The 17833-nt window shown below is 36.1% G+C and overlaps 1 long non-coding RNA gene and 1 pseudogene across 1 annotated transcript in view; one reads left to right on the top strand and one right to left on the bottom strand.

Annotated features, from left to right (window-relative positions):
- The window catches only part of LOC128563718 (uncharacterized), a 47833-nt gene extending 37518 nt beyond the window's left edge, over positions 1 to 10315 (top strand). The window contains exon 5 of the long non-coding RNA XR_008373863.1: positions 10111 to 10315. This is a non-coding gene — a long non-coding RNA (uncharacterized LOC128563718). The remainder of the gene's footprint in view (positions 1 to 10110) is intronic.
- The window catches only part of LOC128563700 (minichromosome maintenance domain-containing protein 2-like), a 46487-nt pseudogene extending 30734 nt beyond the window's left edge, over positions 1 to 15753 (bottom strand).
- Between the last annotated feature and the right edge of the window lie 2080 nt (positions 15754 to 17833).

Below are 17833 nucleotides of genomic sequence, written 5' to 3'. Positions count from 1 at the left end.
TGACTACCTACCAAAAAAACACTAGAGGATGGTGATAGCAGAGTTTTGACCAAAATGCCAAGGTCCTGTGGCAGGAGGAGGGCCTCTGGGCAACTGCACTTGGTCCACACCAATGAAGCTGGCTCTGCTAGTATTTGATATTGGTATCTCATTGTGGTTTTTATTTTCATTTCTCTGATAACTACTGATGATCAATACCCTTTCATATGCTTTTTGGTCATCTTGTCTATATTCCTGTGAGAAATCATTACTCAAGTCTGTTGTCAATTATTTTTTTTTATATTATTGACTTATAGTAATTGTTTTTATGTTCTGGCAAATACCTTATATGTATATGTATATTATACTATATAATATATATAATACATATATGTATATTATATTATAGTATATGTATATGTACATTATATGTATATGCAATTATTTTTGTTTGTTTGGCTATTTACTTTTTAAATGGGGCCTTTTAATAAAAACAACTTTTTAGTTTTATGAAGTTCAGTCTATCAATTCTTTTATTTAGTGCTATCTGAATTCTGCCTGAGAAATCATTGCCTAACTTAATGTCATGAAGATATTTACATTTTCCTCGAGAAGCTTTGTATTTTTAGTTTCTATATTTAGGTTTATGATCCATCTCAAATTAATTATTGTGTATACTTGGGAGATATGGGCTAAGATTAATTTTTTCCATATAGGTACCCAGATGTTCCACTGTTACTGAAAAACTTGTTTCCCACTGACTGGCTTCAGTGCTATGGTCAAAATTCAATTGACCTAATCGAATGAGCCTATTTCTGCCCTCTCTTGCAGGGTGGAACAATATGCTGTGTACTTTGAACACTCTCATATATTCGTGCTGACATGTCAAGAAGGCCAGGCCCTTATTGCTCTTCTCCCAGTCCATGGCTGTTCGCATTCTTGTTAGCTATAACCGGCCCAGCCAGCGTTACCCTAATACCAAAAGAAGACAAAGATATTATTAGAAAAGAAAACTACATTTGATCCTGCAATCTCATTACTAGGCATCCACCCAGAAGAAAAAAAAATAATTTTCTCGTAAGGATATTTGCACTAGATTGTTTATCGTAGATCAATTTATAATCACTAAAATGTGGAAACAGCCTAAATGCCCACCAATCCAGGAATGGATTAACAAGCTGGGGTATATGTATACCATGGAATACTATTCAGCCATTAAAAAGATGGAGACTTTACATCTTTTGTATTAACCTGAATGGAGTGAAATACATTCTTCTTAGTAAAATATCACAAGAATGGAGAAGCAAGAATCCAATAGACTCAATTCTAATATGAACCCGGTAGACATCTAATACATGCCCACATAAGAGAAAAACTCAAATCAATTCAAGGTGGGGGGTGTTGGAACAAGGAAGCGGGGACAGGGGAGGATGGAGGGGGATGGGTGGGCTCCCTCTTAATGGACACAGTGTTAGGGTGTATGGCACATCTCTTTGGGGCAGGGCACAACTGTAAGAGGGACTTTACCTAACACACGCAAACACTTTAACCTAATTCTTTATATCCTCAATTAACCTGAAAAAAAAAAAAAAACTGTCAGGGCGGCGCCTGTGGCTCAAAGGAGTAAGGCACCGACCCCATATGCTGGAGGAGGCAGGTTCAAACCCAGCCCCAGCCAAAAATTTCCAAATAAAAAATTCAATGCAAAAAAAAAAACTGTCCCCCCAATTCTCAGAGAGACAGACTTGAGAGAATTTGCTAGTCTTTATTAGTGCTTTGCAAAATAAACCCTTTCTCTGCTGTAAAAAGAAAACTATAGAGCAGATTTGCTCTTGAACATTAATGGAAAATCCTTGACAAAGTAGTAGCAAATCAAATTCAACAATGTATAAAGAGAATTATATACCACAACCAAGTGGTATTTATTCTAGGTATGCAAGATTGGTTCAATATTCAAAAATTAAGTAATGTGGGCAGTGCCCGTGGCTCAAGGAGTAGGGTGCTGGCCCCATGTACCAGGGGTGTGGGGTTCAAGCCTGGCCCCGGCCACGACTGCAAAGAAAAAAGAAATTAAGTAATGTAATCTATCACACTAACAGCCTAAAGGAAAAATAAATCATATTAAAATAATCATATTAATAGATTCAGAAAAGAATTTGACAAAATCCAATACCCATTCATGATTAAAACTCTCGGCAACTTAGGAATAGAGGAGAACTTCAATGTGATAAAGAAAATTTATGGAAAATGTACAGCTAACATCATATTTAATGATGAGAATTTTAGGCTTTCCTGCTAAGATCAGGAACAAGGCAAGAATTCCCCTCTCACACTACTTTTCGGCATTGTACTGGAGGTCCTAATGCAATAAGACAAGAAGAGGAAATAAATCTGCCCCAATATAAACTCACGTGTTAGCACAACACCAAAAGCTAGCACAGGACATTTGCACATTAAATTCCCCTGTTTTTTTTTTTTGTAGAGACAAATTCCCCTGTTTTTATTTATAAAACTGAAATGAAAAATGGCATTTAATGTAACTTCTGAATTCCTAAAACATATGCAATACTATCTTCACTGTTAAATAACTCCTTGACTGATGAAGAGTATAGGTTAAATAAGTAAAAATTAATCTGAAGAAAAGTTTACTTGATTGAAGCTGTTCAAATTTATCTTTTTTGTGTGAAGCCACATCCCCTATAAAGCAGATACCACCTTTGGCTAGCAAAGCACTGCCAGCTTGAATGCTAACTGCTCCAGGTCCATACTTATTCCTGGATAGAGTGGGGAAAATTTCAGTAGAGACTAGATGACATATACCACGGGGAACAAGGCTTATGCTAAAATTCAAAAGCCTAAGGGGAAAAAATAAAAAATAAAATTTTTATTACTTTTATTTGATTTTTAGAAGTCAGAATGTGTTAACAGATACACAATTAAATTTAATTTGATTCAATGTTTATTGAATACCTGTGCTATACCAGCTATGTGGTAGAGATAAAAACATACATGAGATTTGGTCCTTAACTTAGAAAGCCTAAAAAGAAAGACATAAAAAACTAAAACATAAAGCGGTAAGTACTAAAATAATATCTTCAAAACATTCAGAAGGGAGTATTATTTCTTGCTAGAAGGGTGCCACAGAAAGTTACACAGAGATGACATTTGAACTGAACCTTCTTCTTTTTATAGATTGCTTTCTTTTGCTTATTTAGATTTTTTTGCATTAAGCTTGCCAATGTCCCATCTGCCTCTATATCATGGCAACTCTTTTTTTTTTCTTTTTTTTGAGACATCTCACTTTGTAGACCTTGGTAGAGTGCGTGGGATCACAGCTCACAGCAATCATCTAAGATTCTTGGTCTCAAGCCACTTTCTTGCATCAGCCTCCAGAGTAACTGGGACTATAGGCGCCCACCACAACGCCCAGCTATCTGGCTCAGGTTGGTCCCAAACATGTGAGCTCAGGTGAGGAACTTTTTTTTTTTTTTTTTTTGAGACAGAGTCGCAAGCTGTTGCCCTGGGTAGAGTACCGTGGTGTCACAGATCACAGCAACCTCAAACTCTTGGGCTTAAGTGATTCTCTTGCCTCAGCCTCCCAAGTAGCTGGGATTACAGACGCCCACCACAATGCTTGGCTATTTTTTTGTTGCAGTTGTCATTGTTGTTTTAGCTGGCCCCGTCGGGGTTCAAACCCACCAGCCTTGGTATATGTGGCTGACGCCCAACCCACTGAGCTACAGGCACCGCCTCAGGTGGGGAATATTTAAAACTCCTGATGCAAGGTCACAGAATACAAAGTCAAAATATAAAAATTAGTTGTATTTCTATATATTTATAGCAAACTATTGAAAATGAATTTAATAAAATAATTCGATGCTATTTTAGTAGCATCAAAAACATCAAATATTTAGGAATCCATTTAAAAAAACATACATGATCTTTATAAAGCATTGCTGAAAGAAATTAAAGAAGATGTAAATAAAAGGAGAGATAGACAACATTAATGGATTGGAAGATTCAATATTGTTCAGATGTGCATGCTCCTCAAAAGGTAAGGAAAGAACTTGAACAAACACTTCATAAAAGATGATGTATGAATAGCCACAATAAGCACATGAAAAAGAGCTCAAATCAGTAGTCATCAGAGATGTGCAAATGAGAATCATGAGATGCCATTTCATAGTCACTAGAATGTCTAAAATGAAAAAGATTGACAAAACAAATTTTGATAAGATTGGGAACAAGTAGAACTCTCATATTGTTGGCTGGAATGTACAACCACCTTGGAAAACTAGCCATTTCTTGTAAAGTTAAATACTGTACTACATGTTCATCTATTTTATGAAACAGCAATCCCACTCCCAGGTATTACCCAAGATAATGAAAATAATATTTCCACAAAAAGACTTGTACAAGAATGTTTACAGTAGCTTTATAATAGTCAAAACATGCAAAACTCAACATCCACCACTAGGAGACTGGAAAAACAACTGTGGTATATTCATATAAGAGAATACTACTCATCAAAAAAAATGATGAAGTACTGATGCATAAAACTGAACCAATCTCAAAAACTTTTTGTTAAACAAGAGAGACTAGACCCCAAGGAGCATGCACTGTATGATTCCATTTCATGAAGTTTAATAATAGGAAAATTAATCTATGGTTACAGAAATCTCCTGTGGAGACAGGAACTGACTGGAAGAGGGAATGAGGATAATTTCTTGGGTGATAAAAATGTTCTATAGCTCATTGTGGTAGCGAGTATAGGAGTCTATGTATTTGTTAAAATTCATTAATTGATTTTAATGGTAATAATAAGATATGATTATTATACTATAAACAAATTTTACTTAAAGACAAACAAAATTAAATCTGCCATATAGACCCAAGAAGAAAGTCAAATGGTTATGACAAACAGGAAAAGAGACAAAGGCCTTAATTTACAACTGCCATCACAAATTAGTAAGAAGTAGATAAACAACTTAGAAAAATAAACAACGAAAAAAAAGAAAAATAAACAATAGTCAAAATTAGGAGGTTTATAAAAAATAATACAATTGTTTAGTAAGATTTAAATGATGCTGAAAATTATTTCCAGTTGAAATAAGAAATGTATTTAAGAAATGCAAATAAAAATAAAATACTATTTTCTACCTCTCAGATTATAAAATTTAAAAGTTTGGAAATAGCCAGACATGGTGAGTATGTCAGGGAACTAAATACTTTCGTGAGTAGAAAACAAAGTGGTGAAATATATGGAATTTTGGATCATTACAAGTGGCAATTTAATTTTAGCAAAATATTATTTGTATAATTAATATGATGGTGATTTGCATTTTTCTATTTTAAATTCACTTTATAAATTTATTTTTTGCTTTAGAATTACATACAAAATATTTTAAAAGGAGCTTATTCTAAATTTTGTGAACATTCATGTCACTTTTTAAGAAAAGGGTACTCGCTAATGGGGAGCCACAAAACTCTGAGTAGAGGCCTATTCCAAAGTTAGGAATGAGGTATCACCAAAACAGTCATTTTGGCACTGTTGGGTACAGTGAATCAATATTAGTGAATGGAATCTTGGAGAAAAATTTAAAAACGTCTTATTGGCTCCTTGCGGGGAAGATTACTAAAAAATGAAAACAAAGCACAAAGGTAGAGCCAGGGAATGGGGGAAAAGGAAGGCTGGGAAGGATGCATTTGCTACATATCCGCAAAGGAATGAGTGAGGGAAAAGGTTCAAACCTCGAGTGGTTACACTCTCAAAATATTAAAAGCAAATATCTCATTTATCTACTTACGTTTCAAAAGTTTATTACTTTATTGATAAAAAGTGACTAGAATAATTATACATACTAGTTCAGATAAATCCTAAATATTCCTCTTATAATAATGCTTATTGAAAAAATTTATACAAACTTGTGGCCAATTAACATTTTAAAAAATTCATGTCAGTTGGGCACCTGTAGCTCACTTAAAGTGCTGGTCCTGTGTACCATGGGTAGGGGGTTTGAAGCCTAGGTCTGCCTAGGTCTGCTTAATAAAAAAAAAAAAAGAAAAAAGTCATGTCACATATTTACCTGTCTACTAGTAGAGTATCACTTGTTATAATTCAAATATCCAGGCAATCTTCCAGTTCCTTTCTACGGTCACTTGTCTGTACAAGACTCATCAACAAACAGAGTTTGAGCCAATTGTAAGTCCCAGGAGGAACAATCTGTGATGCAAAGATATTGGCAAGTATTGCTGTAAACTTCCAGCATGAACTGGAAGTCAAGGAAAGGAGACGCTTGAAGTCGTCACTAATTCCTGAAGGAACTGAAAATAAATATTAACACATACGTTAGAAAGGGATTTAAAACGAAAACACATTACAGACACTTGATTCCATTTATCTAAAATATCAAATTATAGTTTTAAAGACATATTCAAATTCTTACAATGATATTAAATTATGATTGGAGGCACACTGGTCTATCATTTCTACCCCAGGAAGTATGATAAAGGGAAGAGATCACCCTGTGTGTTCAAACAGATTGACTGGGGCCTGCGGACAAATTCTTCATTCTTTTTTTTCAAAGATTGATGTGAGCAGAACCAGATCATGGAACTCTTGCTTACTGTGTTTGCATATCTATGTTTGAAAGGGTATCACTTTCTTTCTTTCTTTCTTTCCTTTTTTTGACAGAGAGTCTCACTCTGTTGCCCCAGGCTAGAGTGCCATGGCATCAGCCTTGTTCACAGCAACCTCAAACTCCTGGGTTCAAGTGATCCTCCTACCTCAGCCTCCTGAGTAGCTGAGACTACAAGCGCCCACCCCAATTTTTCTATCTCTAGTAGAGACAGGGTCTCACTCTTGCTCAGACAGGTCTCAACTCATTCCCGAGTGCTAGGATTACAGGTGTGAACCACTGCACCTGGTGAAGTAGTATCACTTTCAATGAGGGACAATAAGCAGAATGAGGAATATTCAAATGTTGCTGTTAAAAGGAAAGATTTATATTCTACTACTTTGAAAGCACTATACTGTACTATATTGCAACATTCTAGATCTTCTCCATCCCCTAGATCTCTCCAATTCCTGAATGACTGGTTTATCAAATTGATCAATTTGGGGAAAAAATGCAGTGCATGTATATCCCAGTCTCCTTCCTCTTGGCTGATGTCATAGAGCAATGATCTTCTATACTCACCCATCCCCATGGACTAAGTGAGGCCTTTTAGCCCAGCTCTTGACACATTTGGGTGGGTAAATTTGCCTAATTCTGGATGTCAGCATAAGAAAGCACACTTTAGGAGGATTGCTCAAGCCCAGGAGTTAGAGGCTGCGTTGAGCTATGATGGCACCACTGCACTCTAGCCTGGGAAACATGTTCTACTACCAAAATCAATAAATCTTGAGAAACTCAACAGCAGAAAATATTAAAAAAGATCACTAAACTAGCCCATCAGTGCTTTCTTTTAATAAACTTTTCTTTTCAAGATAAGTAGAAATATTTAGAATCCACTTACATTTAAATTCAAGTTGGGCCTCTATTATTGCAGATGGCTATCTATTCATTCCAAAAATTCTAGCTCTACCCAAGATTTAACCAGACTTTTCTACATTTAGATATTTGTGAACCAAGTTAAAAGAATAGATCTGCTCTCTACTTTTGTTTACTTAATATGCTAAAATATGCTGGAGCTGTTAAAAGAAATTATCAGTAATAAAGGTAATATTTTGGCCCTCATCTGCTTCTGCTTTTATCTTTTGTCTTATTTATTTATTTTTTGGTTTATTTATTTAATTTATTTAGTCTATTTTTTTGAGATAGGGTTTCAAACTACTCTGTTTCCCAGGCTAGAGTGCAGTGGTGTCATCATAGCTCAATGCAGCCTCTAACTCCTGGGCTTGAGCAATCCTCCTGCCTCAGTCTCCTGAATAGCTGAGACAGACACACACCACCACCTCGATTAATTTTTCTATTTTTTTGTAGAGATGAAGACTCACTCTGCTCTGACGGGTCTTAAACGCCTGTCCTCAAACAACCCTCCCACATCAGCCTCCCAGAGTATTAGGATTACAAGCATGAGCTGTGCATTTGGCCTATGTTATTTAAAAATATTTTTTTAGAGACAAGGGACTCTCTATGTTGCCCAGTCTGGTCTAAAACTCCTGGTCTCTCACCTCAACCTCCTGGGAGCTGGGACTACAGATGTGAGCCACTGTAACTAGCTCTTGTCTTATTTCTTGATTGGTTCAGCACTCACTTGAGGAAAATTATGCTATTTTATAGTTCTCTTTTTCAGATCAAAACTGTTATTTAGAACTGCCTTACTAGAAAATAAAGAATGGTATAGTAACCTCTAAGTCTTGGCATCCTGAAGCATTTTTCTCATTGCTAATTATGACAAAAAGAATCAAAATAGGGCAGCGTCTGTGGCTCAAAGGGGTAGGGCGCTGGTCCCATATGCCAGAGGTGGCAGGTTCAAACCCATCCCTGGCCAAAAAAAAATAAAAATAAAAATAAAACGTAGCTCGGCTTGGCACCTGTGGCTCAAGTGGCTAAGGCGCCAGCCACATACACCTGAGCTGGCAGGTTTGAATCCAGCCCAGGCCCACCAAACAGCAATGATGGCTTCAACCATCAAAAATAGCCAGGCGATGTGGCGGGCACCTGTAGTCCCAGCTACTTGGGAGGCAGAGGCAAGAGACTCGCTTGAACCCAGGAGTTGGAGGTTGCTATGAGCTGTGATGCCACAGCACTCTACCCAGGGCAACAGCTTGAGGCTCTGTCTCAAAAAATAAAATAAAATAAAATAAAACTTAGCGCAAAGAAAGGAGTCTTGTCTGTTAGGAGGCTTCCACAACATTGTCTTGTTTTATTTCTTTCATAGCATTTATTATTTGAAATTGTCTTATTGATTAGTTTACAAGTTTATTATCTGTCTTTCATACAATTTAAGAGGAGGAACCTTGACTGTCTTGTTTATAACTTATAACAAATTATATATGTATATATATGTTTATAACTTATAATAAGTTATAACATGTTTATAACTTATAATAAGTTATACCTTGTTTATAACTTCTATTCTTATATAGAAGAATGCACACAGGCAAACAATATTTATTTGCTGAACAGATTTAAATTTAAATATTTGTTAATATATGGTGCTTATATTTTCCTTACCTTTTGAACTACAAAAAGTTATATTATTTGCTTCTATACAGACAGTAGTTTGTGCAGTTTCTACACATGTAGGAATTCCAATAATTTTATATTCATTTCCTATATTCATTTTATTCACCGATTCATCTAAAATTATTAAACAGAAGAATATATATATTCATTAAATGAACTTGTACATGATCATATGGCTTAAAGATCTAGAACTAGTAATAATTCAGTTGAGTGTTTACTTTTATTTAGTATAATATCCATATACAGTGACATTATTAATGTAAGTTGATACAATTTTATTGCTGATAAATTTTGATTTTTATATGCAATGATGAATTAACTTCAAGAAGCATGTGACACAGCAACTAGATACTCTTCTATAATATAGTCAAAAGAAAAAAAATCATTCTATATAAGATGAAACATCTTTGCATTAAATAACAAAGAATGTTAATAAAAGTGACCTTATGAGTAATAATTTTATTTGGGAAGACAATTTTACCGTCTTCAATACATATAAGGTACTTGTACATATATTGTCTGTCTACAAAACATCTGAGTACTTGTACATACATTATCTAATTGTAAACTGTAAGATAGGTAGATATTCTTACCTCAACATTATATTTGAAGAAACAGAGAGCATTAAGTGACTTGCAGAAGGCTAAATTACTAGTAAATGGCAAAACTGAAATTCACATCTAGGGTCTGTCTATTTACAAAGTCTACCCTCTGGCATTATAGTAGGTTCCTCTCTTGTATCTACAAACTGGGCAAGGCTTTTCATGAGTTCCAAGTTTATTTTAAAACATCATTCCAAACATTCTGATCCTCCACACTTAGAAGTTGACTGGTGGTAAAGTTGTGAAAGACAAGTTCACAAGGGGTGGCCTGGATTAACTTGTTTCTTTCTGTGAAGATTAAACAATGATCTCCATTTTCTTCCTTTTCTCTCTAGCTCCAGAGAACTGAGCAATAACTCCAATATTTATTGAAGACACACACGGAATAATGAGAGATCATTGCCTTAAAATTACTGTAACCCTGGGACTTACTTAGCATAGTGCTATGGACAGGTGATAGTACATGCGTATCATTTTAAGTGAGTGTTGTATAACTAATTAAATAATTGATACATTACTTAAATACGAATATTTTTTAAAACAGACAAGAATAAGAAGATGTGGTTCTTAAGCTATAGAAGTACTATTTATAATATATGAGTATAAACAAGTCAATTACATAATTTATAGCAATTTATTTTGACTTCAAACAGAATTTACTTACCTCTTAGGAAAATTGTAAGAGACTGGAATCTAAATGGCTGGTTGTTAGAATATCCTCGATAAGCCTGAAGTGCCTTTGTGGTAATTATTTCAACTATCTGTTTATCTTAAGGCAAAGTGAAAAAATAATGACATATTAGAATATATATTCAATGTAATTTTCACATTGAAATATCTATTTTACAAATTGACACTATTTTACAAATTGTAATTATAAAACGTAAATGCATTTTACCACCAACTACTCTAAATTTTCTGTCTTCTTGAAGTGAAGATGCACAGAGATTACACAAAATGTCATTTCTTACTGTTGCAGATTCTGTAGCACCAGGCACATGCACTCTTATATACTGAAATCCTGAAAGAAAACAATGAAAAGCTTATTTCATTGTTTATTATTATTAAACAACAATAATTGTTATTATAAATTATTATTTCATAATTTATTTTCAGATTTAGTTATTTTCAATCCATTAAAAATTATATTTATTCATGGCCTGGCAAGTGGCCCATGCCTGAAATCCTAGCACTCTGGGAGAGTGAGGTGGGAGGATCCCTTGAGCTCAGAAGTTCAAGACCAGCCAGAGCAAAAGTGAGACTCCATCTCTACCAAAAATAAAAAAATTGATCCAGGTGCTGTGGTGGGCACCAGTAGTCCCAGCTACTCAGAAGGCTGAGATAGGAAGATCAGATTACTTGAATCCAGGAATTTGAGGTTGCTGTGAAGTTGGCTGATTGCACAGCACTCTAGCCCAGGAGACAGAGTGAGACTCTCTCTAAAAAAAAAAAAAAAAAAAAAAAGGAAGGAAGGAAGGACCTCTGTAATCCTAGCACTCTGGGAAGCCCAGGTGGGTGGATTGCTTGAGCTCAGAAGTTTGAGACTAGCCTGAGCAACAGAAAAACCCCATCTCTACTAAAAATAGAAAAACTAGCCATTGTGGGGGTTGCCTATAGTTCTAGCTACTGGGGAGGCTGAGACAAAAGTATTTCTTGAGCCCAAGAATGTTAAGTTTCTGTGAGCTCTGACATCACTGCACTCAATCCCAGGGTGACAGAGTGACACTCTTTCTCCAAAAAAAAGAAAAAGAACAAATACTTCAGCAACACAGGTTCATTTGTTAAGTTGGGAACAGGGGAGAAAAGGAGAAAGAATGTTTTTTAAAGATTACTAAAGCAGGCTCGGCGCCTATAGCTCAGTGGCTAGGGCACCAGCCACATACACCAGGAGCTGGCGGGTTCGAATCCAGCCAGGCCTGCCAAACAACAACCACCAAAAAAAAAAAAAAAAAAAAAATAGCCAGGCATTGTGGCAGATGCCTGGTAGTCCCAGCTACTTGGGAGGCTAAGGCAAAAGAATCACTTAAGCCCCAAAATTGGAGATTGCCATGAGCTGTGATGCTACAGCACTCTACCTCGAGTGACAGCTTGAGACTCTGTCTCAAGAAAAAAAAAGATTAGTAAAGCAAAAGTATACACATTAGGAGATATCAAATTTTATTCCACTCTTTCTACTTTATGTTTTCTAACTAACTATAAACATAATTTGGGGTTAAACAATAAATTGCTTGATGTTTTGATTTTCCATTTTAAAGTTTACCTTTTGAAAGGGGGCATGCTTCATCTGTACAAAGGAACCTTGCACCTTGTGTATACTTAGTTACAGTCGTCATTGCAATCACAATTCCTTGTAGCATATAAAATCTCTGAGATGTATAATCAAGTGGAAAGTCACTAAGATCAAGAGCATAATTTGGCAGAGCAGGTAAATGTGTTAACTTCAGCACAATATTAATCTAATAGGAACATAAAATTGTATTAAAAATTGCAGATCCAATTTTACTTGCATTACAATATAGGAAGTATACTGCTGAGTAACTAAATGATTTGTTAATGTTAGCAACAAACGTTTAAGCATAAGAGAAAAGAGGTTCTAGTATAAAATCAAAGAAGTGAAAATCTTATAATCTAGTGTTTTTAATTGAAAATATCGGTATGAACTCATCTTTCCAAAAATGTACACATTTCCTTGCTATATCCACTGAAAAGACTTGAAAAAACAATGTTAACCCAAGAGCAAAGAACTCCTAGTACCCAGAATGTGATCTGTAAATACCATTTCTCACTAAAAGGAACCAGAGCTCCCTGGAGAAATGGCTGATTCAGGTCTGGGACAGAAAATATACCATATGGACTGGGGCATCTTCTTGTGACAGAAATCAAGGGATCCATAAAAAGCAAATGGCATATGTATGTCAAAAGGACATAGGTGCAATTTTGAAGAGCATCAAAAGGAATAACAGATTCATTAAAATATCAGCTATATTAAAAAGTCCATGAGTTCTTCATATTTTAAATAAGAAAAAACAAAAAGCAAAAAACCTTGGAGTTTCATCATCGGAAGCTGCTAGATTTCAACTTGTTACTTTCTGAAAATGTATAAAGGTAAAGAATCACACATTTATCTTGTCTTTCCAGTAAAAATTGTATTTCAAAGTAAGCAAATAGTTGATGAGGAAAAATTTCTTCTATGGAGTAATTCTAGCTAATAAATTCAGAAAAAATGCTAAAATTGAAAAAAAATGCAATTTGACAACTCCTAATTCAGTCAAAGATTCTAAGCGGCGCCTGTGGCTCAGTGAGTAGGGCGCCGGCCCCCTATGCCGAGGGTGGCGGGTTCAAACCCAGCCCCGGCCAAACTGCAACAACAACAAAAAAAATAGCCGGGCGTTGTGGCGGGCGCCTGTAGTCCCAGCTGCTCAGGAGGCTGAGGCAAGAGAATCGCATAAGCCCAAGAGTTAGAGGTTGGTGTGAGCTGGGCGGCACTCTACCCGAGGGCGGTACAGTGAGACTCTGTCTCTACAAAAAAAAAAAAAAAAGTCAAAGATTCTAGGCAATGAACATCAATGGCTGCTAAAACCATTAAGTAAAAGTTGATGAGAAACCATATAATGGAGAGATCAGAATGATATCACATGAACCCACTGATCAACTGTGATACTTAAAAGTAGAATAACAGATATTATATCCCCCTGATACAGTGCAATATAGAATACACATTATATCAACAATGGTGTATTCTTGTCAAAATGAGTTCACTCTGAATCAAAAAATCCTTTAGAGCCAACTTCTATTTTAGAAATATGAGGTACAGGAGAATAAGATAACTAGCACCACAAAGAAGCAATTAGACAACTTCAGGTCATATAACAAGGGACAATTAACTAGTTTCTTTAAAAAGTCATTGGTATAAAAAGGGTGGGGGGGAATAGTTCTAGACTGAAAGAGACTTACTGAGATGTAAGAATCAATTATAATGCGTGAACCTCGTTTTGGTCCTGATTTGAGCCAACTAATTGTAAGACATTCTTGAGAAAAAAAGCAAATTTTAATATGAAATGGATATTAGATGATATCAAGGAATTACTGTTACTTTTGTAAGGGAGTGATGATGGCATTGTAGTTATATAGGAAAAATGTTCATAGTTTTCAGAGGTTGATACTAAAGTATGTAGGGATAAAATAATGGAACATCTAGGATTCGCTTTAAAATATTTCAGGAAAAAACTGATGATACAGGTATGGCAAAATATTGTAACACTAAATCTGAGAGATTCAGTATATTATTTTCTTTGCTTCAGGTATGTTTGAAATGTTTTATTATAAAAGTGCTTAATGTTATAAGTAACAATATAGGGAATAAAAATGCATGTGTAAGATAGTTCATTGAACTTTGAAAAAATATAGTATACCTTTTTTTTTTTTTTTTTTTGTAGAGACAGAGTCTCACTTTATGGCCCTCGGTAGAGTGCCCTGGCCTCACACAGCTCACAGCAACCTCCAACTCCTGGGCTTAGGTGATTCTCTTGCCTCAGCCTCCTAAGTAGCTGGAACTACAGGCACCCGCCACAAACCCCGGCTATTTTTTTGGTTGCAGTTTGGCCGGAGCCGGGCTTGAACCCACCACCCTTGGTATATGGGGCCTGTGCCCTACCAACTGAGCCACAGGCGCCGCCCTAGATACCTTTTAATATTCAAAAAGAATTTTTTTTTTTTTTAAACAGTCTCAAGCTGTTGCCCTGGATAGAGTGCAATGGCATCATAGCTCACAGCAACCTCCAACTTTTGGTTTCAAGTGATCCTCTTTCCTCAGTTAAAATAAATGAATACAGAAATATTTATTTAGAAGTCATCATAAAAGTTTGTATCTGAGTTTCCTTTGCTAAATTTCACTAAAACTTACTTGAGTTTCTGTTTGTAATTGTCCAATTAATGAGAGAGTCTTAACAGCAATAAAACAGACCTATGATTTCAAACAAACAAACAAAAAAGTTACCAAAAATTCCATGTGGTATAAAATTATTTCTTTCTTTAACTTACTGATTGAAAAACTCGAGCAGCTTGTAAAGGCTGATGTAAAATGTGATTTCCAAGTTCGGCATCTAATTCAACAACATCAGAAGGATTTATTAAAATATTGAATCGATAGCAGAACTTTGTTTAGAATCTGTGAAAACAGATAAAAGTCATAGTCAAGATAATTATATGTTGGAATTTAGTTGATAGTTTCTAAAATAAACTCATGGCTCGGTGCCCACAGCTCAGTGGCTAGGGCGCTAGCTACATACAACCAAGGCTGGCAGGTTAGAACCTAGCCCCGCCTGCTAAACAATAATGACAACCACAACAAAAAAATTGCCAGGTGTTGTGGGCAGGCGCCTGTGGTCCCAGCTACTTAGAAGGCTGAGGCAAGAGAATCACTTAAGTCCAAGAGTTTGAGGTTGCTGTGAGCCGTGACGCCATAGCACTCTACCGAGGGCGACATATGAGACTCTGTCTCAAAAAAATAAATAAATAAAATAAAATGAGGGCGGCGCCTGTGGCTCAGTGAGCAGGGAGCCGGCCCCATATACCGAGGGTGGCGGGTTCAAACCCAGCCACGGTCAAACTGCAACAAAAAAATAGCCGGGCGTTGTGGCGGGTGCCTGTAGTCCCAGCTACTCGGGAGGCTGAGGCAGGAGAATCGCCTAAGCCCAGGAGCTGGAGGTTGCTGTGAGCTTTGTGACGCCATGGCACTCTACCGAGGGCAATAAAGTGAAACTCTGTCTCTACAAAAAAAAGGAAAATAAAAAAATAAAATGAAATAAAATAGTCATCTTTGCCAAACATACCATTGTAGTACTTGCAATCATCTATAAACTTTTGGAGGCCTCCACTTCTGTCAAGATAAATAAGGGCTGCCTCTTTCATTTTTAGATTTGACATTTTCTCCTAGTTAATGATTCTTCTGTATTACCAACTGGTAAACCACAGTTGTTGGTAAAGAGTATAGATGGTGAAACTATAGAAAAAGGATCGGAAAAGCTAGAAATAAAATAAGACAAATTTTACTTTTGAAGTCCTATAGTAAGACTTTACAAACTATTAAAGTGTGAAATAAAACTAAGTAAAATCTCTAACTTTGAAAAAAATTCCTACCCAAAGAGAAACAAAACTTTGCTTTCTTTTGCCAAATAACATTTTTATCAACACTAGGTTCTAAGATCCTCTCATAAGATTGCAAACTGAAAAACAATAGTCTCAAATGTTTAACAGAGTAGGTAATTACAAAAAAAAATGCTTGTTGAAATAAACAGTATCAGATAATGAGGATCTCTGGTGTTTTAAAATGAAAGTGGTATAGATGACTTGAAAATTTAATCTAAGTAGCAAAATTTAGTAGAATGAAGAAACCTGGGAAATTTGACAACTTGATTCTAGACCCAGCATTTCCTGGTTGTTGTGGGGAAATCATCTGACCTCTCTTTAGCAGCAGTTCTCAACCCTTTGTAACAAGGAAAATACATCCTGCATATCAGATATTTACATTATGATTCATAACAGTAGCAAAATTACACTTATGAAGTAGCAATGAAAATAATTTTATGGTTGGGGGTCACCACAACATGAGGAACTGTATTAAAGGGTCGCAGCATTGGGAGGCATTAGGAAGGTTGAGAACCACTGCATGGGAAAGGAAAGGGTTGTATTAGATCATTAAGGCCCTTTCAGTTCTGTAGCTTGTATCAGTGACCAACATAAAACATTAAACCATGGTAATGAGTACAGAATGGAATATATAAAATTCATTTAAAGACAAGAGGCACTAATTGGAAACAATATATAATTGTAGTAGGTGCTAGGAATAAAATGCTTAAGACTAGATACTGCCTTTCAAGAAGCTGCCAACTTAGAGAAGTCAGAAATAACGACTAACACATTGGTTCACTGGTTTCCAAGTATTTACTTGGCATCTACTATTTACTGGGTACCAGACTGTCCTATGCACGAAGGATACAAAGATGAGTAAAACGTAGCCTCTTATCTTTCACAAAGAGTACAGTGAGGGAAGACACATGGAAACAGTTATGTGACAATTTAAGTGCTATAATAGAAACATGAATATACTAGGAAGCACAAAAGGGCCAACATTTATGAAATACTTTACAAATATTTGATATTGGGATCATCTTGCACATGGGTCATAAGATTTTCTATTGTTTTAGGACATTTTAATTGAATACAGTAGGGTTATAGAGAAGCTATGAATACTACTTTAAAAGGGTCATTTGATAGATGAATGTTTCACTTACTGGAAGAGAGGTGAAGAGAAAGAGGAGGCAGTGTTCCAGAGATAGAGGTCACTCCCTACCTCCATTATCAGTTCTACACCACTGGATCCATATTTCTACTATTTGGAGTTTAGGCTACTTTCCAAAGAAAAGTAACTGAGACTGTCCTTTCCAAAATTACTTAGGGGTGAAACTTCAGAGTTTATTTCTCGGTGGCCATCAAGTACAATGATCCTAAAATGCGTGTTGTGTTTAGGACATCAAGTTTCAGCTTCTGGGGTAACATTAGGTTTTCAGGGCTGAATGAAAATGATAAAGAAAGAGTTGCGTGAGGTCAGATTATGCAGATTCTGAAAACTTTTATAGTCCATGATGATTATTTGGGAACTCACTAACATTTGTAAAACAGAGACTAAATAACGGTCAGATTTTTTTTTTTTTTTTTTTTTTTGAGACGGAACCTCAAGCTGTCGCCCTGGGTAGAGCATCACAGCTCACAGCAACCTCCAACTCCTGGGTTCAAGCGATTTTCCTGCCTCCGCCTCCCAAGTAGCTGGGACTACAGGCATCTGCCACAACGCCTGGCTATTTTTTTGGTTGCAGCCATCATTGTTGTTTTGCGGGCCCGGGCTGGATTTGAACCCGCCAGCTCAGGTGTATGTGGCTGGTGCCTTAGCCGCTTGAGCCACAGGCGCCGAGCCAACGGTCAGATTTTTATTTTGGGAATCAGTCCGGGCCGCCGCTAGTAAAGTAGGTTGGAGTAGCGGAAGAGTCAATAATCAGCTTT

The sequence above is a fragment of the Nycticebus coucang genome, chromosome 13, assembly GCF_027406575.1.
Source record: "Nycticebus coucang isolate mNycCou1 chromosome 13, mNycCou1.pri, whole genome shotgun sequence".
Lineage (NCBI taxonomy): Eukaryota > Metazoa > Chordata > Mammalia > Primates > Lorisidae > Nycticebus > Nycticebus coucang.
Note: the sequence above shows the minus strand (reverse complement) of the source record. Positions and strands in the feature narration are given on the sequence as shown.